At 35.3% G+C, this 25941-nt stretch overlaps 1 protein-coding gene across 1 annotated transcript in view; it reads right to left on the bottom strand.

The window, feature by feature from the left end:
• Nucleotides 1-25941, bottom strand: part of grik4 (glutamate receptor, ionotropic, kainate 4) — a 455824-nt gene that overhangs the window by 336838 nt on the left and 93045 nt on the right. The window contains exon 2 of the mRNA XM_051129192.1: nucleotides 4891-5043. The gene's annotated coding sequence lies outside the window, so the exon portion shown is untranslated. The remainder of the gene's footprint in view (nucleotides 1-4890; nucleotides 5044-25941) is intronic.

Below are 25941 nucleotides of genomic sequence, written 5' to 3'. Positions count from 1 at the left end.
AACAAAATTGTGATGTTTTTTCATGATTAACATGTTGCTAACATGTTTCTAACATGATTAGCATGTTGTTAGCATTTTTAACATAATTAGCATGTTTTAATATGTTCTTAGCATTTCGCAACTTAGCAACATGTTTCTAGCATGATTAGTTTATTGTTAACAAGTTGTTAACATTTTTTAGCATGATTAGCATATTACTAACATGTTTTTAGAATGACTGATTAGAATGATGTTAGCACGTTTTAGCATTATTAGCATGCTGTTAGCATGTTGCTAACATGTTTTAGCATGATTAACGTGTTGCTAGCATGTTTTACCATGTTGAATATATATGCAACATGATTAGCATTATTAGCATGTTGTTAGCATATTGTTAGCATGTTTCTAGCATGATTAATATTTTCTGAGCATGATTAGCATGTTTCTAGCATATTTTAAGCATGATTTAACATAATGCTAACATGAATGAAAAATTCAGCTAAAAACCAGCTAAAACCAAGTAAAGCCAGCTGATTCAGTAAAAACTGCCAAAAAACAGTTAAAACCAGCTGATTTCTCTGTTGAAAAAAACAGCAGATGCTGGTAGGTTTTGATGCTGGGATGCTGGTTCTAGCTGGTTTATGCTGGTCCTTTGCTGGTTTATGTTGGCTCTTTGCTGGTCCTTAACTGGTTTAAGCTGGTTCTGGACCAGCATATGACCAGCTAAGGACCAGCATAAACCAGCTAAATCCAGCACCCCAGCATCAAAACCTATCTAACCAGCATATGCTGTTTTTTTCAACGGTTAGAAAAAGGCCAGCAATTTAAAAGAAAAAAAAAAGCTAAAAACAGCTTATTTATCAAGAACAGATTAAAAAAAAGCTGGTTTAAGATGAAAATAAGCTTAGCTGGTCAAGCTGGGAGGCCTGCTAAAAGACCAACCAAGACCAGCTTGTCCAGCTAAAACGTGGTCTATGGGATTTTAGGTGGGTTTGATAGTCTGGTTTGTGAAAACCATAAGCCGGATCAGTTAGAAAAGATATAGCGACTAACTTCAAAACAGTCTGAAGGTCTGACCTGAGTGATGATTGTAGCTTCAAATCTCTAGGAGGAAATACTGACTACATTTTGGCTCAGAAGAAGAAAATATCTTACTGACCCTGAACTTCTGAACAATATTGCATATTTTAACATTTAATTGCTCTAAAATATTGAATTAAATTTTCCCAGATATATACAGCTTTAAAACATGCCATTAGAAACCTTCCCCTAAGAATCCCTTCACAACCCAACACAGGACACACATCTGAGACGCATATAATTACCGGGTGTAAACAGGCCCACAAAGCCCATATGCTTCAACAGCTGAGGCCATTTGTTTAGTAGTTGTAACTATTAATATAATATATATAGTTTATTTTGTGACTTATGTGTCAGATCAAAAAATTAACAAATTGAAGAAACCATTTAACCAGACAAAGAAACAGTTGCATTGGAAGCCGCAAGGCTGCAATTATTTTCCAGTCTTGCGAGGGCTGACCAGCTTTCTCAAGTGAGAAGCCAATTATGTTTTGCCTTGGCACTGCTTTATGAGCTGTTGCCATTACTAGCTAACGATGCATTTTCAAAAGTTATATTCAATAATGACATTTACACAAAGAGCTGGCCGCAGTAGATATAGCAGTCCATTCCAGGCAGCAGTGAAACGATGCATCACATCTCGACTGGAGTGCTCAGTATAGTATGTTATCGTAAAGGGCCATTCACACATATGGAGATTTACATATCATTAATTCTCTTGGTGGCTCTTGGTAACATGAGTGATGGCAAATGCTAGTGATGTGATGTGGGCTTGACCAGTGATACAAAGATAATTTTTAAATGAGCTGGAATGTGATGATTACTGACTGGAGTAAAAACAGCCCATTTTCCACAAGTTGGTATGATTCTTTAGGGTCTTCATGAAATGTCTGCAACATACTTTGGTTTAAATTCCTCAATGGTTGTGTAAAACAACCCGTTTCGGTGCATGTCTCTTTAAATGATAATGAGCTACTGCTCAATCTGCCCCTCTCTTCCTTTTTATTGTGTATTTGGTGGTCTGTTACCATCAAAAACCAAACTAATCCACTGTGTCCTCAGTGACGCTGATGTCAGCGGTCGTGGGCGGGGCCTGAACATTATGACATCATACTGCTCATAAAATCAAAACAGCTTGATAACTGAGGCTGTTTAGGTTTTTTGGTGATTAAAAAAGGAATGAATGGATTTTTATCATTTTATGGTGATTGTGTACACATACTGCTATGATATTTATATGCAAACACTCTGTAAAAGTGAATTTTGCATCTGATGTCTCCTTTAAAATACACTACCTACTACACTAAAAGTTTGGGATCAGTGAGATTTTTAATGTTTTTAAGAAGTTTCTTATGCTCAAAAAATCCTGAAAAAACAGTAATATTGTGAAATATTATTTTAATGTAAAATAATGGCTTTCTATGTATTTTAGAATTTTATTTATTCCTGTGATCAAAGCTGAATTGTCAGCATCATTACTCCAGTATTCAGTGTCACATGATCCTTCAGAAATCATTCTAATATGCTGATTTATTATCAGTGCTGAGAATTTTTTGTAACAATATTTAAAAGTTTTTGGTCAGTACATTTTTATTCTTTCTTTTGTGAAAGAAACTGATTTAAAAGACTTCTATTTTGTATAAATGCTGTTTTTTTTTTTTATTTATGCTTAGTTTTTTATTAATTCAAAACTTTTTATTAATTAGATTAGATTTTTAGATTTTAGATTAGATTTTTATTCACTTTTTATTAATTAGAAAACCATTATTTTAAACTGTAATAATATTTCACAGTATTACTGCTTTTTCTGTATTTTTGTAAGTAAATGCAGTAAATGCAGCCTTGATGAACATAAGAGAATTCTTTTAAAAATATTAAAAAAAAATCTTACTGATCCCAAACTTCTGAACAGCAGTAATCCAATTTTCTGTAAGATGCTTAAAGGAATAGCTCAACCAAAAAAATTGTATAATAGATACATAAAATTAGTAATATAGATATATAAAATAATATAATACAATAGGATTTGAGGACCTCAGATGATGCCAAGCCAGAAACAATATACAGCACTACCAAATTTTGCTTTTGATTGCAACATATAATTCATTACTGTTAATAGTGTTCATTGTCTGCTTCATTAGGTTATTACCTGATTTCTACCATGCATCTCTGCCATATGTACGTCAACTTAACAGTCACCATTAGTAAGCTACTACTAAATATATCATAGAAACTTTAATTTTCTGTAAAGCTGAAAATTAAACTTGATATAAATAAACTTGAAGATGAAGATTTTGTCTTATTGTATTTTTAAAGGAAAGTTCTATCATCATTTAATCATCCTTATGTCATTTCAAACCCATATGACTTTCTTCTGCGGAACATAAAAGAAAATATTTTGAGAAATGTTTCAGGTTTTTTTTTTGTTTGCTTTCCTCCATTCAATGAAAGTCAAAGGTTTCCAAAACTGTTCAGTTTCCAGCATTCTTCCAAATACCTTTTCTTTCAATGTTCCACAGAAGACAAAGTCAGACGTAATTTAATTATGTAATTTATTTACAAAAGAAATGTTAAATGTTAAAGTCTGATTTTGTAGTTGTTGTGCTTTCAAATATTTTTTTTATTTTACATTTTTATCTTAATTCAAGTGAAGATGGATTTTGAAAGTCTATAAGAGTGAATAACAGTTGAAAACATTCATTAAAAAAGTAATCAAATGTAATCAGTTACATTACTTCAATAAAGTAATTGAAATAGTTACACTACTTAAATACATTTTAAATAGGGTAACTTGTAATCTGTAACCCATTACATTTCCAAAGTAACCTTCCTAACAATGCAAACATGTTTGGAACAACATGATGACCTAATTTTTATTTTTAATGAGTAAACTATCCCTTTAAAAGACAAAATTATCAGTATCAAAACAATAAGTGTATTGCACACAGAACAAACACTTTTTACCAATGAGAAAGATCTGTCATGCAGCCGAATAAAAACAATCGACAATAAAGCTGTAGGATCAGCTTCTAGCAACCATGAACATGGCCACTCAGTGTCCTCCATTGATACATAACATGCCACATACCAGCTTTTTGAAGTTCTCTCTCTTTACTGAGCGCAGCAGGACGTTTGTGAGGCCGCGGAATGATCCCGGCCCTTCTCTCATATTCTCTCTATGAGCTTCCATTTTCCAATAAATCACTGACTAGTCCTATAACACCCCGTGTATTACACCAACAATCTCCTCATCTCATTTTCAAGCCACTGAAACAAATAAAAAAATCTGTAAAGAGAACATTGACTCATCTCATCAGGGTTCTGCATTTTAATGGGGAATTAAGTGTGAATTAGGTACACATCAAATAACACAAATCAAGTGGCTGACAGCTATATGCATGTCAAAAACCGGCTGCCATGGTTACTAGAGAACTCTGTGACTCAAGGCGGCATTGTTCTCCTCTCTCTTCTTCATTCGCTCTTTCACCTCCAGCAATAAATCTGTGCTACATTTATAATCACAATAATTCTGGCCTGCTCATATGGCTCTGTGTGCACAACATGGCAGGTTTCCAAACAAAAAGCAAAGTGCTGAAGCGGACAAGCGTTGTTTGCAGTCCATCATTGTTTCCTAGGCTTGAAAAATGTAATGTCTGCAGTACAATTAAGCACATCAAACACTCCTTCACCTCTCCGGCGCATTCATAAATATTTAACGGACAGTAATAGCCATCCACAGTGCGTTCAAGAAAAACACTACGTGCTACGGCGGGCTTGTGGCGCTCTGATTGGAGAGAGCGGAGTGGAAGCTCATTACTATACATCTCATACCTTTGATCTCCGGAGGCGTGAAGCTCTAATCCATCTTGAGGCGCAGGAAGTTGCTGGTCTAGTAGTGGGCACTCAGCGCCGGAGCAGCACTCCACATCAGAGTCCCGTCCACTTGCCTGCTAAACCCACCGTATGAAACGCTGGGGGACTGACCTGTTGAAAGAGACAGGAAGTCAGGTGTATATACCAGTGCATCTGAAGTATCTACTAACAAAAAATTAAAGGCGACATCATGAAAATCTGATGAGCACAGAACACTAGAGTCCCAGCCTCAGAGGAGACAAGAGAGTAGTGGATTTATTGATTTATTTACTGTATATTACGCTGCTGCCACACAGATCTAATATAAACATGCAATTTTTTCCCCAGATGTTTACCTTCACAGACGTAACTGACTGTTTTTGTTACTCTTGTGTTTTAAACATAAACTTGTGTGTATTTGACAGTTTAGGCGCAATAAGACATGAAAGAGACCATTCGTTTAGTACTCTCATGCTGCATGACAGCCAGAGTATGTGAGTGGAGTGGTGTGATTTTTAATGGAGTGAGGAGCGGAAATTTTAAAAGTCAGAGCGTCGTGGTTTTAACTCACTCCAAGAGCGCTCCAGCATCGCTCCATCACAAGTACAATTCATGACAATGACCCATAATATAATTGCATATTTAGCAAGAATTCACGTGTTAAACAGCCTATTTAGCTAGCTTTAGGGAGTCTGGCTTGTAACCGAAAGGTTGTGGGTTCGAGTCCCAGGTCCTGCAGGGATTGAAGGTTGGGTGAGTGAATAACCAGCACTCTCTCCACCCTTAATACCACGACTGAGGTGAGTCGCTTGAGCAAGGCACCGATCCCCCAACTGTTCCCCGGCATTTTTTTTAAAAATTGCTGGTCATTGAACTTTCTATTCATCAAAGATGTGTCACAGTTTCCACAAAAAATCGTTTTCTTTCACAGTTATTTTAAATTGCAATAATATTTCACAATATTAATGTGCTACTGTATTTTTTAATCCAATAAAAGCAGCATTGGTGAGCATAAAAGACATTTCAAAAGCATTAAAAAAAACTTAATTCCAAATATTCAATATTCCACCCTTTTTTTCAGGTGTGTGTGTGTGTGTGTTTTTTTATTATTTGTTTTATTTTACTGAGCTCTTAGACAAAAAAGCACCATAAAAATACCATCCAACTGATACGAAGAAATAAAAAAATGATACATAAGTTATATGTGACCTTGGACCACAAAACCAGTCATAAAATTTTGTTTTATAGCTGAATAAACAAGCTTTTCATTGGCGTATGGTTTGTTAGGATAGGGCAATATTTGGCTGAGATACAACTATTTGAAAATCTGGAATCTAAGGGCACAAAAAAAAATCAAAATATTGAGAAAATCGCCTTTAAAGTTGTCCAAATTAAGTTCTTAGCAATGCATATTGCTAATCAAAAATTAAAAGAAAAATCTATCATTTTGACCCATACAATGTATTTTTGGCTACTGCTACAAATATACCCGTGCTACTTATGACTGGTTTTGTGGTCCAGGGTCACATATGAATCTAGGTTAATAAAAAGGTCATAAAAATGCAGACACAGTGCCCTCAACTAAAATTAGCCCTTGGTGCAGTAAATATGTGCTAAGGCGGCTGTGAAAATAAATCTGCATAATTTATCTTTTTGATCGTTTATTTAAAAAATTAAAATTCTAACCTATCATTGAAGAAAAACGTGGAGGAGAGAATTTCCTTACGAAATAAATGCTTTTCTCCAAAACATGTTGGCCACAATTATTGGCACCCCTAGAAATTCTTATGAGTAAAATATCTGAAGCATATTCCCATTCCATTTACATTTTTTATCACACCAGGGTGACTAGGAATATGAAATTATCCAGCTTTGGCTTCATGTTCCACAGAATTATAAATATAAAGAACGCAAAGGCCAAATTCCTTTAATCATCCATCATAAGGAGTAAAACCAAAGAATATAGGCCTCGTTCTGATGTGCAGAACAAGATCGTTGAGCTTTACAAAATAGAAAGTGGCTGTAGGAAAAGAGCTAAAGCATTGAAAATCCCCATTTCCACCATCAGGGCAATAATTAAGAAGTTCCAATCAACTAAAGATGTTACAAATCTGCTTGGAAGAGGAAGTGCGTCTATATATGGTCCTAATGCACAGTGAAAAGTAGAGTTTGTGTGGCCAAAGTCTCTCCAAGGATCACAGGTGGAGAATTGCAGAGATTAGTTAAGTCTTGGGGTGAGAAAGCCTAAAATAAAATACCAAACAGCCCCTGGTAAATACCTCCGGGTCTTTAATGTTATGAGCCTATTTTTTTTTAGGTCCTGGATATCTTGTTCAGACACATTGCAACATAGATTCTATCAAATACCAACAGATGAAAAATCAAAACCTTGACTGCCTCAGTTAGAAATCTTATAATGGGCCGTGGTTGGATCTCCCATCGGGACAATCATCCAAAATCAACACAAAAAATGTGTCAATGAGCACAAAATGAAGCTTCTGCCATTGCCATCCCAATTCCCTGAGCTAAAACTATAGAAAAAAATGAGTAGGGTGAACTGAAAAGAAGAAGCACCATAAGATTCTGTATGAAGTAATGGTCTCTGATCTCTTGTCAGGTAATCTCCTAACTCATCAGGAATTATAGGAGAAAACTCAAAGCTGTTATCTTGGAAAAAAGACATTGCAATAATTGGGTGCCAATAATTGCGGCCAACATGAACTGGAGAAAAACATTCTATTTCATAATGAGATTCTCCTCTCATTTAGATAGGTTAGAATTTTGTGAATTTTTTGAATGAAAGATCAAATGGATAAACAATGCACATTTGTTTTCACAGCCACCTTTGTTCATATTTACCAAAGGTGCCAATAGTAGTGGAGGGCACTGTATATTAGGGGTGTAAGAAAATATCGATACACGTGAGTGTGAGTGATATATATATAAATATATGTGGTAACGTTCCTGCAGATATATATATACACACACACACACATACACACACACAAGATTCATGGCAGATGCTTCGTTTTGAGTTTATACCCGACTGCTAGATGGCAGTATTCTTATCTCTGAACTTAAAGTGACAGGAAATATTAGCATAAAGGTACTGGCACTAATGTTATCATTAATATAGTTCGCTGCTAGTAATGGTGGATGAAAGAATAGTTCCTGCTCCCGTCCGGTGTACAAAGTTGAAGCGTGACGTCATTTCGGCTTTTGTGGTAACGTCCGCTCCGTGACCACTTCACAGGCCACGGGGTGCTTCTACCTAGCGGAGGGGTCGCTCTCAATGAACTTCGCCGCTTTCACTCGTTTTGGGGGGCGTTTTGTGCAGTTCGAGCGGTGCTCGCGTTGTGGTCTTGCCGATTCCACGCGGAACATACAAACTGAAAACTAGTGAAATCCAAAACTTGTAGGCTCAGAACTAAAAGGTTCTGAGAATGTTCACTACATGTATTTATTTTATTGTTTTACAATTATTTTGTTTTCTTTAAGATTCCTGCAAGATGTAATTTCTAAGTTCAGATCAAAATGTTATGGCATTGTCCTCCGGTTTCACAGACCAGGCTTAAGCCTAGTCCCAGACTAAAATATAAATCTGAGCAGTTTTACCTGAAAGAAACTTGCACTGATTGATCTTAAAACATGCCAGTGCCTTTGCTGCAATTGTAAACTTAAACTGTGAGCCTTAAAGCAGGGTCTAAAAATATTTATGATCTGTTTATAAAAGCTTACATTTTATATATTTAATGACTAAAGAATCCTGCAGGCATTTTATTTCCCCCCCTTTACTCGTACTGCACAAAAAATGGTTCAATAACATTGAATGGTACTTTTTTTTTTGCTAAGGTTTGCATATGGTGGTGTGTTCTTAATTACAGCTTTTCTTAAAGTATATCCTATTCTTAAAATAAGAAATATCCTAATGTAATGCCTTGCTTACAGTATCGCAGTGTACCGCAACATATCGTATCGCAACCCCTGTATCGTGATACTTATCGTATTGCCAGATTCTTGGCGATACACAGCCCTACTGTATATAGAAAAATAAATAAATAAATACAGCAAAAATGTGATTTATTTCAGTCTATTTTTCACATAAATACCTGAAAAGTATCATAAAATAGTGCTATTTTCCAAGCTTGAAAGGAAAGATTCCTCAGTTTCCTCTTTTGTGCTCCACAGGAAAAAAATTACAGCATACGAGTTTGGAACAACATGCTGCTGAGTAAATGCAGACTTGATTTTTATTTGTGGGTAAACTATCCTTTGAAATACTTGGCACAAGCAAACTGGATTACCGCCCTGAAAAGGATCTGGCATGTATTGCAATCAAAGAAGACAAATACTTCATAAATCTGTTAAAACTTTCACTTACATGGAGCTGTTACATAAGCACAAATATATGTATTCTGTAACTCAAAATGACCTTCTACAATCAATGCTGAAGAAAAAGCACTTTAAATTTAGCATCCAGAAAGAGTCTGGCATATAAGCAAGGCTGAGTAGCACAATTTAATATTTCATTTCATTTCCTTACTATTTATATGTAGGTTTTGCTTTCAGATTGTCCTTGCTTAATCTTTTTGCCTCTCCACTGCATCAGCATGACATTTTCTAGCTCTGTGCATATTTTATCTGTCTGCCATTCAACTTTATGTTGTGAGGGGCAACATGCGACCTCAAATCTCACTGCTTTCAAAGATGATGTTTTGTGAATCACGAGCGGATCTAAATAAACTTGTTACTTGTCCTCAACACACATTAGCATTCTAAACATGCCTCTGCGCAATATTGCCACATAATTTTACACTAAATGAGAAAGTAAATGTCATTTACAAGATGAACATTAATGTAACCTCACTGCATGTAAATGTTGCCCTTTCTCAGATGAGGATTAAAACCGTTCCTTATGATGACCCAGTCTTTTAACGCTCACATCACAGCCACCTGAGGATTCCTGTTTGCTGTTATAATAAACAACTAGACTAACTGGAGAGCCAGGCTTATGTAAGTGCAGCCTTACATTTAACATACCCGATTAATCAAAACATCTCAGTTTATACAGTATAACAGCTCTTGAAACCCACATAGTAACTAAACAGTCATGGAACATTTTGATCCAATCCAACTCACTGCTCTAAAAATACAGAATCTGTCCAGCCAATTTGTCAAATTAGCATTTATTGTGTTATAATATTCTACACTGATAAAAAAGATTCTGCGGTGAAGTAAATACTATGGAAAAACAAATGTAATTTCTACATGACAATGTTAGTTCAAGCAATGATTTAAAAAAAAAAAGAAGTAAATTCTATATTAGTACACAATTCAAGCTTGTCGAAATTAAAGTGTAAATATCAATATTATAAATTAAATACAACCTACTCAACTTTTCTTATACTTGTGTTTTCATCATGCACTAAGGCGTGAATAATTAATAAGGGTGATTTTTAGTGGTTTTCCAGATGTATTTACACTGTTTTGTCATTGCTTTTATTGTTAGGTTTGGTAACTTGCGATTTTGTTACATCTGGAGATCATTTTCAAAAATGATGCACAGACTAAGTAAGAATTACTTAATTTTAATTTTAGACAATTCACCAAAAACTAGCTGTTTTTATGAATAGTGTTAATTTCGTTAACGAAAACTTTGACTAAAACTAACTTTTTTCTATGACTAAAACGAGATGATGATGAGATGACAATAACGCCAATATATATATATATATATATATATATATATATATAAAATGATATATTTATATATAAAATTGCGGACAGCTGTACATGCCTCTACTACACCTTAAAAAATAATTTGTTGAGTCAACTTAAAATAATTTGTTACCCGGCTGCCTTAAAATTTTAAGTTCAGTCAACTCAAAAATGTTTAGTCAACTTGAAATGTTAAGTTGTACTTAGTGACAACTTAGATATTTGAGTTCATTGAACTTAAAATTTTAAGGCAGCTGGGTAACAAGCCCAGCTTTTAAGTTAAAAAAAAAAAAAAAAAAAAAAAAATTTGGTTTAGTCAACTCAAATATCTAAGTTTTGGAAATATTATGGAATATTTGGATTTTTGCTAAATGAGAGAGTTAGGATACAAGAGCACAAAGCTCCATTTCGCAGGCAGTTGAGTGCGCAAGCCTTTAAAGTAACATTATACTCTTTTTTTCAGTGAGAGACACGCTCAGAATCAGCACATGGGCACTGTCTAGTGGGCTTTGTTTTCAAGTACGAAACTCCTGGCATTCGCTGTTCATCTGCTGCCGGTTATCAAACAGAGTTGCATTGCTGCGGGCGCCCCTTCTCAATTGAGGGTGAATTGCCTGTATTCGTTGTAAGGCCTCATGCACCAAACAGAGATGCCCATACCGTGGTGGTTCGGTACAAAAACATATATATAGTTACACCCCTAATACATATTTTTTAATCAGTTTAACCATAGGACTAAGCCAGGATTAGGCCATATTTCACTTAGGACATTGAGTAATTTTTATAACATTTTTATAATACCTTAGGAAAAAAAACTTCACTGGTCTGCATCTTGAGACAAAACAAGAGTACTGACATGTATTAAGTTCAATCAGTTTCTATCAGTGGAAACAGTTCAGATTTACATTTTAGTCTGGGACTAGGCTTAAGCCTTGTTTGTGAAACTGGGGGCTGTCGACTAAAACAAGACAAGGCTGACTAAATATGATAACTAAACTAGTACATTTGACAAAGGACTAAGACTAAGATGAAATTAAAAATGGCTAACAAAATTAACACTACTTATGAGACTCTTTATCTATACTAACTATAGATATTTACCATGCTACATGTTTCCATGCACTATGGTAATTAGACAGCACGTCAAGATACTTCAAATAATACTGGGGAACTTTTTTGTTAGCATTACTCTACACTGAACCACAAACTAAGATTAAAACAAAAATAAGAAACCCTTCCATCTGATCATTTCATTTAGAAAACCACGATACATCCTGAGGTACTATCTTTAATCTTTCACATTTTGTCAGATCTCAAAGGACAATCTTAATTGTCCTCCAAAAAAACGGTATTTTCAAAGTCCTGTTCCTGGCAAAAAAAGTTCTAATATGTCTTTACGTAACTGCGAAAAGATCAGAGGTGCAGAAGTTTCTTAGACCACGCACACAATCTGATACATCAAATGATAATTCTCACACATGAAAACAGTTTAAAGAGATTGAAGGCATAAAGCATGTCCCTTTTCCCCAGGCAAAAGTGAGACAGTGACACAGTTTGACTGTGTGCTCAGTACTCCCGCAGTGCCACCTTCCCACTCAGCAATGTAGACAGTTGCATCAGGGACTGACTCTCTCTCTCTCCCTCTCTTCATCTCACTGTCCTCTATACCTCGAACCACCAGCGGAAACACATCAGAGTAAATGAAGCATCCCGACTCTCCCTGCACTCACATAAGATAAAAAGTTATGCCAATGGCTGAGGGGCTGAGGAGGAGACAGCAATGTGGGAAGATGGGAAAACAGACCATATAACACAACACTATAGAAGTAATGAAGCTGTGATATATTCAAGAAGGAGGAAAATTCATGTCCACGCCACCTTGGGGGAGAATCTCCTGGCTGCGTTGGACCATCCAGAATTTATTCAGTGGCTCCAGAGTGAATAAGTTGGGATGTTTACTTTGCTAGTCCATTTAGTCAGATTAGTAAATGAAGAGACTTCATTTCATAAATCAAATGGCTTCCATTCAATTGGCTGTTTTGATGCCAAGTGATCTTGTTAAATGAAGGAAAGCCTTATGAATATACTTTGACAGGCATAAATGCTGCTTTGAAAGGAAAGTGTCTTTGAGGTTTGCAGATGAAATCAGCTCTCATTCTTCTTGGCAGGTTTTGGAGATGTGAGGTCTGATTGAAGGGCTTCAGAAGCGCTCATGAGATATCTTGGGGGCGGGACGGGGGAGCTGTATTATCTACTGAAGAACATGTCATTCACTGGCTGTCTGACGGGTAAACATTTTGTTTCCCCAATCAAGCATTTTCAATTTACAGATATGTTCATTAGGCTCCTGAAGCAAACTCGTATGAAGGCAATTAAGGTAATAGATGTAATGGGGGGGAAATCCTGGATTGTTGTCGTGATGAATAATACATTGGTATTCATGCTGTTGTTCCACTTGAAGAGGATTTAGAGCAGATTAAAGTTAATCTAACAGATCACATTTGCCTGTTCCTTATCAAACATGCAGAACGCATTAGCATTGTCTCAGTGAAATCAGCTATTTCTGATTAGACAAAATTAGACGCAGCTATATTTGACATACTTTGTGATGATGCGATTTGGTGAATGTACCACTACTTACATGACTGTAAAACATGTTTAAACTGGTTCTCGATTGGTTATAGTCATTGGTTATAGTCATATAGTCATTATAGCATTAAAGGAGAAGTCCATTTCCAGAACAACAATTTACAAATAATGTACTGACCCCCTAGTCATCTAAGATGTTCATGTCTTTCTGTCTTCAGTCGTAAAGAAATTATGGTTTTTGAGGAAAGAATTTCAGGATTTTTCTGCATATAATGGACTTCATTGCTGCCCCGATTTTGAACTTCCAAAATGTAGTTTAAATGCAGCTTCAAAGGGCTCTAAACAATCCCAGCCGAGGAAGAAGTGTCTTATCTAGCGAAACAATGTCATTTTTTTCAGAAAATAAAAATGTGTATACTTTTTAAACACAAAAGCTCGTGTAGCACTAGCTCTGCGATGCGCGTCCACGACGCTACGTACTATTGAATCACGTGGAAAGGTCACATGGAACTACAGAGCCAGTGTTTACAAAGCTGACGCGCAAAGACTAAGGAAGTGCGATTAAGTCAAACGCTGTTTACAAACAAAAAGGTACAACAATGTCGGACGATTCTGAAGTTGTAGGAGAAAATAAGATGGAGTTTTTCGCCATACTCTACCTTTTTGAGCCAGAGTACACAGACAATAAACTTAGACATGATTCGTAGCATCATGAATGCGCATCCCAGAGATAGTGCTACACGAGTTTTGTGCTTAAAAAGTTTACAAATGTTTATTTTTCAGAAAAAAAATGACAGATTGTTTCGCTAGATAAGACCCTTCTTTCTTGGCTGGGTTTAGAGCCCTTTGAAGCTGCATTTAAACTGCATTTTGGAAGTTCACATTCGGGGCACCAATGAAGTGCATTATATGGAGAAAAATCCTGAAATGCTTTCCTCAAAAAACATAATTTAACAATAATTTTACGACTGAAGACAGAAAGACATGAACATCTTGGATGACAAGGGGGTGAGTAAATTATTTGTAAGTTGTTGTTCTGGAAGTGGACTTCTCCTTTAACATTAATATCAGCTGCACAGGACCAATACACAAAAATACAAAATTGATCAAAAGTGGCTGTAAAGAAGAATACTGTATATATTTTTAAAAAAATATTGTTCTTTTGAACTTTTATCCAACATTGATAATAATAGATTAGAATGATCATGTAACACTGAAGACTGGAGTAATGATGCTGAAAATTCAGCTTTGTCATCACAGAAATAAATTACAGTGTCGTTCAAATGTTTGGGATCATTTACTGTTTTTTAATGGAGTCTCTTATGCTAATCAAAGCTATATTTATTTGACTGATCAAAAATACAGAAAAAAACAGTAATATTGTGAAATATTATTGCAATTTCTTTTGAACTTTTGAATAGCACTGAACATTGTAATATATATATATATATATATATATATATATATTAAAAAATAGAAAACAGTTATTTCTTACTGTAGCAATATTATTGTACAAACACATTTTGCATATATATTTAATGCATGCCATTTTTGTTTTGGTTGTGTAGGAATATGAATGAAAACCCAGTTTCTAGATTTTACTACTTTTTGTCTTTTGAAAACTACCAGGAAACCTTTCAAAAGTTACTGGTGAATATCACAATAAGCAAAGAAAGAAAAAACAAGTCTTTGCAGACACAGTCATAACATAAAAATGCAAATACATTATAATGATGTCTTTGCATGTTTAATGCCCAGCAGTAATACTAATGAATGCACAGTCAAAAATAATTGCTACATCTGTAATCCCAGAGATGCTCCACCTTCTAATGAGTATCCCAGCAGACACAGGTGTTCATTCACACAGTTATAGCAGGGCTTAACATGGAGACACATCCGCTGAGTCTCAACATTTAGGTTTTTGCCTCACGGCTGGCATGTTTTGATTTTGCCTCATTCACAGTTGTCAAAAACAGTACTGACATCTCACTTCACCCAGGCAATTAAGGTTTTTCTCTCCAACACATGTACACACTTCCAGCGATATGGGAAAAAAAAAAGTAACAAAATAGCATAAATTTGCTGCGTGTAAAATCGATTAAATAGTGTTGAAGCTGTGGCCTAGCAGTCTACATGAGCGGTTTTCAAACTTGATGAGCCCACTGAGTTTTAACAGACCCCCTAAAGCATGCGGTGAGTTTGGTGTAGGTCTTTTTTGACCTCAGCTGTATATCCTGTCTCCTCTCCAAATCCAAAATGAGACATACAAAATATTAATTAAAAATATATATATACTGAATTAGTCACACTTACATAAGATAAAACTATGACTTGGTAAAAGCATTTTGCTTCCATCTTCAATTCCACCGTAAATATCCTACACACACGATTACCTCACACGCTCCGCATATGCACAATATATAAAATCCGAGTCACATTCAAAGCCTGGACTGATTGTCACTGTTGTGTGGCGGTGTCATCAATCTTCATTGTTAATTCATAGAATCACACAATATAAGCCAGTGGAATGAATCCTGAGCCGCAGCGAGACCACCAGCCAATCTGCTGCGCGTTGCCAGATTGACGGCCGGCGCAGGGAGCCCTCCAGTTAGGAAGGAATACAGTTCACTATCAGCCTGAGCCATGACCCCAATTGAAGAGGCATATGCAATGTGCTGTGGGAGGAGACCATACGGTGGAAAAAGCCAAAGCCAGCTGCAGGGGACCGATAAAGCCATTAGAATTCACGGGCCGTCTTAAAGCCTGTCGTACTCCCCAGGTGGATGTGACTGAATGTGTTACCTGACACAAAAAGAAGCCAACGCTACAATGCACAAACACAGTCATCAACTCAAACATGCCAGGAGAATCGGAAACGGTGATGTCACGGCGGCAAGGCGCGGACCGGGACCGTCTGATGAACTACTGGTTTGATTGGAACAGAGAAGGGAGAGAAAGAGAGACAGGCAGAGATGGAGAGGCCGGCCAGTTAGCGCAGATCAATTTCGAAAAGCAATAGCTCAGCACTTCTGGGCGTACACACCTAATTTTGCTGCGTGCTGGGAGTATTTGGAACAGCACTTCACCTGACATCTGCAACTTGTCATGACATATTGAATTGTGAAGTAAAATGTCTCAGTCAGTGAAAAACAACAGAATTATATTCCTATTCTGTCTATAGGCCCATTTGGATGGAACTACCTCTGCCCTATAGGTAAAATTACAGTGAATTCACAAAAATGTATCTAGAAAATTATGGGAAAAATTCTGTTAACTCAGGAAATCTGATCCGGTCTGTGATTGCGATATATTATATTTTCACAATGTTTCTCATTTATTTTGACCTTTGTCAACCACAGCTAAAGCTGAATTTCTTGTTCTCGCTGGTGCTCCTTCATTATGTATATAGACCTTTGCCAAGTTTCTAGATAAAATAACAGTTGGTTCAAGTGCTGCTGACATCTCTAATATATGTAAGGGATAATGTACAGTCAGTCGGTCATTATCGTAAAATAAATTCAGACTGGGTGATCAGGATCAACCTTTCTGGGGTTTTATTTGCTATAATAATGAGATAATTGTACATTATCCTGCTTATTACACAGCCGCTTACCCCCCAAAATATATGTGGACATGAAATACTGATTGTAGCTGAAATCATTTTGTAATTTTACCTGTATATTACCCTAATGCTAAAAAAAGCCTGTTCAATACAATGTACAAAAAAAGTGGGTCTAGCAACAATAGAATAACAGATAGAATGATAGACAGAATGATAGAATGCTAGATAAAAGGGTAAAAATGGTAAAATTAACAATAAAATAAACAGAATAACTGAATGACAGATTGATATAATGACATAATAATTGATGGAACAACAGATAGAACGATAGAATGACAGATAGACCGATAGAAACAATACAAGAGAAGGAACGAATGAACGAATGAACGACAGATAGATAGATAGATAGATAGATAGATAGATAGATAGATAGATAGATAGATAGATAGATAGATAGATAGATAGATAGATAGACAGATATGAATGACAGAATGAACAACAGAACAAACGTCAGAATGGACAGGATGATAAAACGGTGGATAGAATGACAGAGAACGAGACAGACAGACAGATAGATAGATAGATAGATAGATAGATAAACAGATAAACAGATAGATAGTTATAGATATAATGACAATGATAGATGAACAACAGACAGAACGATAGAGCAAATTACACAAATGATAGAACGAACGACAGAACAAACGATAGAATGAACAAATGAACAAATGAGCAATAGATAGATAAAACGATCAATAGAATGATAGAATGATAGCTAGAATGACAAAATGACAGATAAAATGACAGAATGATGGATAGATATAATAACGATAGATGGCATGACAGACAGAACGATAGAATGACAGATAGAATGATGATAGAACAACAGACAGAATGACAGACTGAACAATAGAACAAATGACATAAACGATAGAACAAACAATAGAAAAAAAGAATAAACAAATGAACTATATATAGACAGAAATTATCAATAGAATGATATGACGATATATGGAATGAAAGATAGAATGACAGAACGACATAAAATTACAGAACTGTAGATAGAACAAATAGATAAAACGACAGACAGAACGGATGATAAAACAAATGACAACAAACGACAGAACGAACAACAGAATGATAGACAAATAAACGACAGAGACAGACAGACAGACATAGATAGATAGATAGATAGATAGAAGAATGACAGAATGAATGATGGAATGAATGGCAAATGATAGAATGAACGAATGAACAAATGAATGATAGATAGAAACAAGCAACAGAACGACAGAATGACAGAACAACAGATAAAATGACAGAACGATAGATAGATAGAACAGCAGACAGAACAAATAGAACCACAGCCAGAACGGATGATAGAATAAATGACAACAAGCGACAGCACGAACAACAGAACAAACAACAGATAGAATGATAGAGCAACAGAACAACAGACAGAATGACGGAATAACAGAATGAATGGTAGAACAAATGAAATGATAGAATGAACCACAGATTGAATGACAGGACAAACAAACAATTAAACAAATAAATGAGCAAATAAATAAAATGCTAGATAAAAGGACAAAAAATGATAAAATGAATGATAAAATGATAAAACAAACTGAATAACTGAATGACAGATTGATATAATGACATAACGACTGATGGAACAACAGATAGAATGATAGAATGACAGATAGACCGATAGAAAAACAGATAGAAACAACAAATGATAGAATGAATGACATAAGTGATAGATAGATAGAACAATACCTAGACATACTGTAACAACAGACAGACACACAGGTAGATGGATAAATGGATGTTTAGGTGATGAATTAGTCATTCTCCACTAACTCTGTCCTAACAGGTTAATCAAATCTGATGATAGATTAAATAGACCTTGAACCTGCATTAATTGTGTCACTCTCTGAGAGCACATCTACATTAAACCGCACAATAAATTTGCTTGTAAACGAGGCAAAAACGCAAGAAAATGAAGGGCCGAAGTGTCTGGAGCCAGGGAAGAAGAATTAGCTTGCCGGGCCTCTTACCAGAAAAAACAGTGATTCATCACAGAGCTGGAGCAGGAAATGATAAGAATGAAGTGTCTCAGAAAAGGAAGTGCTGTTATCTGACATTGTGAAAGAGAGAGAGCGAGGTGTGTGTGCCAGAGCCCTCGCAGGACAGAAGAGTCTCATTTAGGCATCAGTAGTGAATAGCAGTGAACTTCCTCTGGTCTGGAGACTGTGACGTGCCCGGACTCATGAGCAGCCACTTCCTGAAGCCGGGCCGTTAAAGCAGACACAGGCAGCAGCTGGGCCATCAGCATCAGCCATCTCCAACCACAGGCGCACAACCCTGAGAAAGGCCACATGGGAAAACAGCAGTGCCAGAGCACCCAAAGTAACACTCCCTAGATCAGTGCTTCACAACTGGTAAGTCTATTTCAACAGGGTAGACAGGTCGAGGACAGCAGGGGAAACAAAACTACCCTAAACACAAAAAGTAAAGTGCAAAAAAAATAGGCCTACCAAGGAGAAGAGGAAATGTTGATGTCAAAGGCCATACATCAAACAAATACAAATTAATCTTCGGAACATTTGTCAAATCATCAAAAGCAACATGGATAGGTCGTGTTACATCTTTATATGACAACTCAGTGTTTGGTTTAGGACATTTTTGTTTGCTTTTGCACTTATTTGCACATAATTTTGGTACTTGTATTAGGTGACCACTTGAGGTGTAGAAAATTATTAAATCATTGTTTTCTCACAAAAGTGACAATAAAGACACTTATATTACAAAAGCTACTATACAAAAGATAAATAAATGGTGTTCTTTTGTACTTTCTGTTCATCCTGTATCCTGAAAGAATGTATCATGGTTTCCAGAACAACATTATTTCAACATTAATAATAATAAGAAATGTTTCTTGAGCAGCAAATCAAAATATTAGTATGATTTCTGAAAGATCATGTGACACTGAAGACTGGCGAATGATGCTATATTTATTGAATTTTTGAATTTAGAATAAATTACATTTTAAAATAGATTTTTTAAAACAATTTTAAAAATTAAAAAAAAAGTTAAAATATGTTAAAATAGAAAAGTTATTTTAAATATAATGTAAATAATACTATAATACTGTTTCACAATATTACTGTTTTTACTAAATTAAAAATAGAAAACAGCTATTTTAAATATAATATAAATAATACTATTTCACAATATTACCATTTTCTCTAAATTTAAAAATGTTAAAATATATTTAAATAGAAAACAGTTATTTTAAATATAATATAAATAATACTATAATACTATTTCACAATATTACCGTTTTTAATAAATGTAAAAAATGTTCAAATATATTAAAATAGTAAACTGCTATTTTACATATAATATAAATAATACTACAATACTACTTCACAATATTACTGTTTTAACTAAATGTAAAAAAAAAAAAAGTTAAAATATCAAAATAGAAAACAGGTATTTTACATATAAATACTATAATACTATTTCACAATATTACTGTTAAAATAAATTAAAATTGAAAAGCTTTTTTTTTTACTAAAATATAAATCATACTATAATACTATTTCACAGCATTAGCGTTTCTACTAAATTAAAAAAAAATTTAAAATATCTTAAAATAGCACAGTTATTTTAAATATAAAAATATTATCATACTATTTAACAATATTATTGTTTTTACTAAATATAAAAAAATGTTAAAATACATTAAAATAGAGAACAGTTATTTTAAATACAATATAATACTATAATACTCTTTCAAAATATAATACTATTTCTAAATTTTTGCTTTATTTTTGATCATATAAATGCAACCTTGGTGAGTATAGGAGACTTTTTGAAAAAGTAATTTAAAAGTATTGCCAACCCCAAATAGTTAAACAAATATTGTACTATACATTATAAACTACTATCAATGGCATTACATTTATGCAAACCTTTTTTTTTTTTTTTTTTTGCACTCTAAATGATCACTTCTTATTGTAATCTACACTTTTTTCTCCACTTAAAATGGATGGCTCTAAAAAACAGTTTATGAAAACAGTGTTGGATACTCAATAACTGATAACCATTTCACTTTAAAAAAAAAAAAAAAAAAAAGATATCTCTATTTATGTTCAATGTGAAATTCCTGTCATAGGCGTCACCAATCAGATGTTAGACGTCATCAAAAAGCAATTAGGATAACGACGACACAAGTTATCCACATTTTCTGTGTGTGCCGTGTTTATACTTTTTGATGGCCTGACAACTTTAACCAAAGTCTATAACACTTTGACCTTCCAGCCTGGGGAACTTCTGACACATGCACCAGAAAGTCAAAGCTTGCCAGATGGGTAATTCAGAAACGGTAACAAATGCGACAACATTATCAAATGCAACATAAGGGCACTAGCGTAGGCGGTGCAGAAATGTGGACATTTACATCTTCAACCTCCAGCAGATGGATTACATGTGGTGATTAGAAGCCTTACGATTGTAGTAAACATCCCATTATGGTTACACGTCAGTCCTTGTTAATTAAACAGATTGTCAATGTTGTGACACGGTTTCTGCTCGCCACATCAAGCACGTCTTCATGTAAATAGATTCGGTCTTAGTCTCTCATAATTTAGCTGGTTTATGCTTCATCAGCAAGCAGTGGCATCGGCTCCACGGCTCTCATTTGGAACGTGAGGAGAGCCGAGCGAGGTTATCATCACAGCACTCCTGAGGACTCCATCCACAGCTCATTTTCACAAGTGCCGCTCAGAAATGCACACACATACTCTAGGTCTCTTTCCAAATAGCTCCACTGGCGAGGGTTGGTATAGTTACTACAATGCTGCCAAGCGTGGCTGCTTCGATAATTGAGGAAATTTAAATGACATTCACTAAAACTCCACAGAAAAGTCACAATTGCCATATGTTTGATTACTCACGCAGATTTGCATATTAACCGTTTGATGTATAAATGAAAGCATTTCTATATAATTGACTTTTCACATTCATAGAGTGAGGAAACAATATGAAGTCTCTATGTATTAAACATACCAAAAAGGATTACAACATAAAAGTTTAATTTTAGAAATTGTGAATCATGTTCCACTAATCCCACTGGCTTTCGTTCTACTCAAAAGTACGATTTTGCTCATCTGAAGTGGTCTGTGATGGCTCTTTTTATGAATCATTTAAAATGATAAAAAACTATCATGATGACTCATATGATTTATATTTATATATCGAAGATTAACGAATGCAAATACATGAAGACAAACATTCAGAAGGCAGGCCTCCAGACAAAAAAATCACTTAACATTTCAATCATACTGTCGCGTGTTTATGCTTCCTTTTACAGCATCAGCATTTTAATCCATCTTGTAAATGTCCTGGAAACTAAGGTTCACTCAGAGAGGGAACTAAACGTCTTTTCCAAATTGAGAACTATGCATAGTCACAAGAACCTGTGCCAAAATCACAGACTGTAACTATGTCAGCATCACTTAGCCATTAAGTGTAGTTTGGCCTCCTCCTCAATGCATCCTAAAAATGTTGTCATATGTCTTGCTCCTTGCATTCTTTCTTATCATGCAGACAAGTAAGTAAAACTATGAATATGCAATATTGTGCATATATTTAGCAAAATGCTCTTCCTTACAGTTATTTTTTTCTAGCTGACTAATGAGCTTATGGATGCCTATATAAGTCTGTTTCCACAACTGAATAAAACATTTTTTTCTTAAAATTCTGACTGTTCTTCTCAGAATTGTGTGATATAAACTCGTAATTGCAAGTTATAAAGTCAGAATCACAATTTCGCAAGTTTGTATCTTACAATTCTGCGAGTTTGCTTCTTACAATTCAAAATTTTTACTCGCAATTCTGACTTTTTTCCGAATTGTGAGATACAAAGTCCAATTCTGAGAGGAAAAAAAGACTGATATGTTCTCAGAATTGCGAGTTGATATCTCACAATCCACTCGCAATTGCTTGTTATAAAGTAGGAACTGATATATAAGAGATATAAGAGATATAAACTCACAATTCTGAGAAAAAAAGTCACAATTGCGAGTTCGTATCACGCAACTCTGGTAGAAAAAAGTCAGGAAAAAAACTTAAGTGATGGAAACAGGCTTCCACAGATGCCGAATTGTTATTCTGAGGTAAATGTATTGTCACAAGGCATTGTTTACAAGATTTAAATGTTTTCCGCAGTTTGAAACACTGAACACTAAACACACGTTTACATAAAACCTTCCAGTAAGTTGTACTGTGTCTTATAATCAGAGGTCGTGTTAACCGAAAATTGTCCGTCATTGACGGAATTTTTTAATCAGTGACGGAAAAATCTGAAGGCCTTCCGTCACTCTGAGGGTGATCTATTGTAAATTGTAGCTGTAATTCCCACCCCTGTCCAGTTTGTGGCAAGTGTAGCAGCAGAGCAGGATCCAGAACAAAAATGAAACTGTCATGAATGTTTTGCTATGCGTTTGATTACACACAGGCGAGTACACAGAAGCTACAACGATCTATCACGCTACATTAAAGAGCGCCAAAACAGTATTTATTGCTTGAATTTCCTAATGAAATGGACAGAATTTGAAATCTGAGACTTGTTTTGTATCAAAAGTAACACAAAGCCTAGCCTATTGCTATTTATTGGACGGAAGACGCACTGTGTACTATTCATTCATCAGCTGAAAACAGCATAGACCAAAAGATCGATTGGGATTTAAGAATTGCTATTGGTTCATCAAAATGAGAATCTATTAAAATGAAGAATTTTTTTGTTTGTTTGTTTACCCAGCCCTACCGTATTTTGTTTAAACACTGCACTGTTGTCCTGTAGGTTCAGGAAAATTAAAATGTGAACAAAAAAAGCAATTAAATGTGTTATTATAATTAAAATATGAAAATTAAAATTACGAGTAATTATAGATTATGACAGAATTTAAAACGTAAATTTAAAGCGTAATTCTGAGAAATAAAGTTGTAACTGTGACATTTTTCTCAGAAATGAAAGTTTATATCTTGCAATTCTGACTTTATAACGTAATTGCGAGTTAAGTCAGTATTGTGAGATATAAACTCACAATTCTGAGAACATGTCAGATTCTTTTCCCCTCAAAGGTCAAAACTGCACTTTATAACTCACAATTGCAAGAAAAAAGTCAGAAAAAGTGAGAAAAAGTCAAAACTGCACGTTTTTAACTCGCAGTCAGTAACAATTCTGACTTTTATATCTTTAAAGTCAGAATTGTAAGATATAAGCTTGCAATTCTGAGAAATAAATTCACAATCGCAGGTTTATATCTTATTATTCTGACTTTACAAGAAGCAATTCTGAATTTTATCTCACAATTTGGAGAAAAAAAAAATCAGAATTGCAAGTTTGTATCACACGATTCTGAGGATTGTGGCTCAGAAGTCAGGTTTCTAAGATAAGTTGCAATTACTTTATGTTTTTATGCACAGGCAGAAACTGGCTTCCATAATCTCTGCAAAAAAATCACTCGCAAAATCATTTTAGTCATAGTCTGGAGCCCTGGAAGGTGCAGTAAAGCAAAAAAAGTATTTACTGTGCCACACAAGTAAATGTCACAATGAAAGAAGCTGCATCCTGCCAAGACAAAACAAAGACTTTCTTCAAGTGCAAAAAAACTGTCCATTCACATGTTTGTGATTTCACACCGCGTACCACCTTGAAATTCCGTCAACAACAGAATGAGGCCCGAAAACACATGCCTGACATTAACATTGAAGTTCACTTTGATTATTATAGGACAATATGTCATCTTTATCTTTCTCTGCTCGAGTTGATGTCATTAGACTGTTTCATTAAAGTCGCTCTGTGCAGTGAACTCATTCAAACTCATACTGCAGCTCATTACGGGCCCAGGGCTGCATTTGCTCATAAAGCAGCCACATATCTATCATTTACTCTCTGTGCTTCTGTGTGTGAGAGAGAGAGTGAGTGTGAGTGTGTGTGTGCAGCTTGTAACGGTACATTACATAAGTAAACTTGTGCTCCATCTAGCCGGGAAAGCAAATGCACCAGGCTCTGACACCGGACAGGACTGATTTCTCATTGGACGGTCCAGATATGTCAGCTTGACCGCTCACAGAAAAAACCATTCAAGCTTATTAACGAATGCATGAAGGTATCCGAAAGACTGTAACTGATTATGATGCAACCAGAAGCCTCAAGAGCAAGCGTGGGACAAGGTCAAAAACAAATTGACGCACGATGGGTGAACGCGTCGTGCATTAGCTTGCAAGGACAATCGTCGCCAAAGCTATTTTTACGATGGGCGACACACATTGCTAACTCGACAAGAAAACAACAGATTAAATAATTTTACAGAGAATTGAAACAGAACAACTATACCTTGTAGCATTTTCATTTAGTGCTGGATTTGACAGGAGAGATGAAAATAAAAGATATTGCCAGTTACAGGGTAAATATAATATATTGCAACTGACAGTGTAGGAAAAAAGTTGGGTTTTTGCCAGTAACTAAATAAAATAGAGTTGCTTTACTATTTAAAAAAAAAAAAAAAAATTAAAGTCTAAGTTTAACAGATAACATTTTAAAGCAAAGCCATCCGATTACATAAATGACACAGCCCTCAACACTGGTGACTGAATGCTGTTTTATTTCAAAGGGCGCTTTTCTTTCCTGCTCACTTACTCCTCTTCACTCGTCCTCAGGTGTTTTGTCGTCTTCCTGTGATGTACGTGTGAAACTATAGCATCCAAGAGCACCTTGACCTTGGACTCGCTCACTCCGTGAGAATAAAAGCATTCTTTCCTTTCTCAAGATCCCAGCCTCCGTGTTCTGACACCCACCGTCATGATGCTCCTAGATTACCATGTAACTAAGTAACGCAGAGCCGAAGCAAGGTGAGCCAGGACATATGCGTTTCTCAGATAAGCATCTTGTCTGCAAGCAATAGATCGTGCCGCTGACTGTCTTCACTATCCGAAAGCCTGGGACTAATTTGACGTTCTCAATTGTGGATCGTCGGACATTAATTGATTTTCCCTCCGCTCAATTGACTGTTTGAATTAGACAAAAACTTACCATCAAGTTCAAATACTCAATATTCACTAGGAAGCAACTGCCATAATGATCCTTA

This window comes from Labeo rohita, chromosome 15, assembly GCF_022985175.1.
Source record: "Labeo rohita strain BAU-BD-2019 chromosome 15, IGBB_LRoh.1.0, whole genome shotgun sequence".
Classification (NCBI taxonomy): Eukaryota; Metazoa; Chordata; class Actinopteri; order Cypriniformes; family Cyprinidae; genus Labeo; species Labeo rohita.
This window is presented reverse-complemented; position numbering and strand designations above follow the sequence as displayed.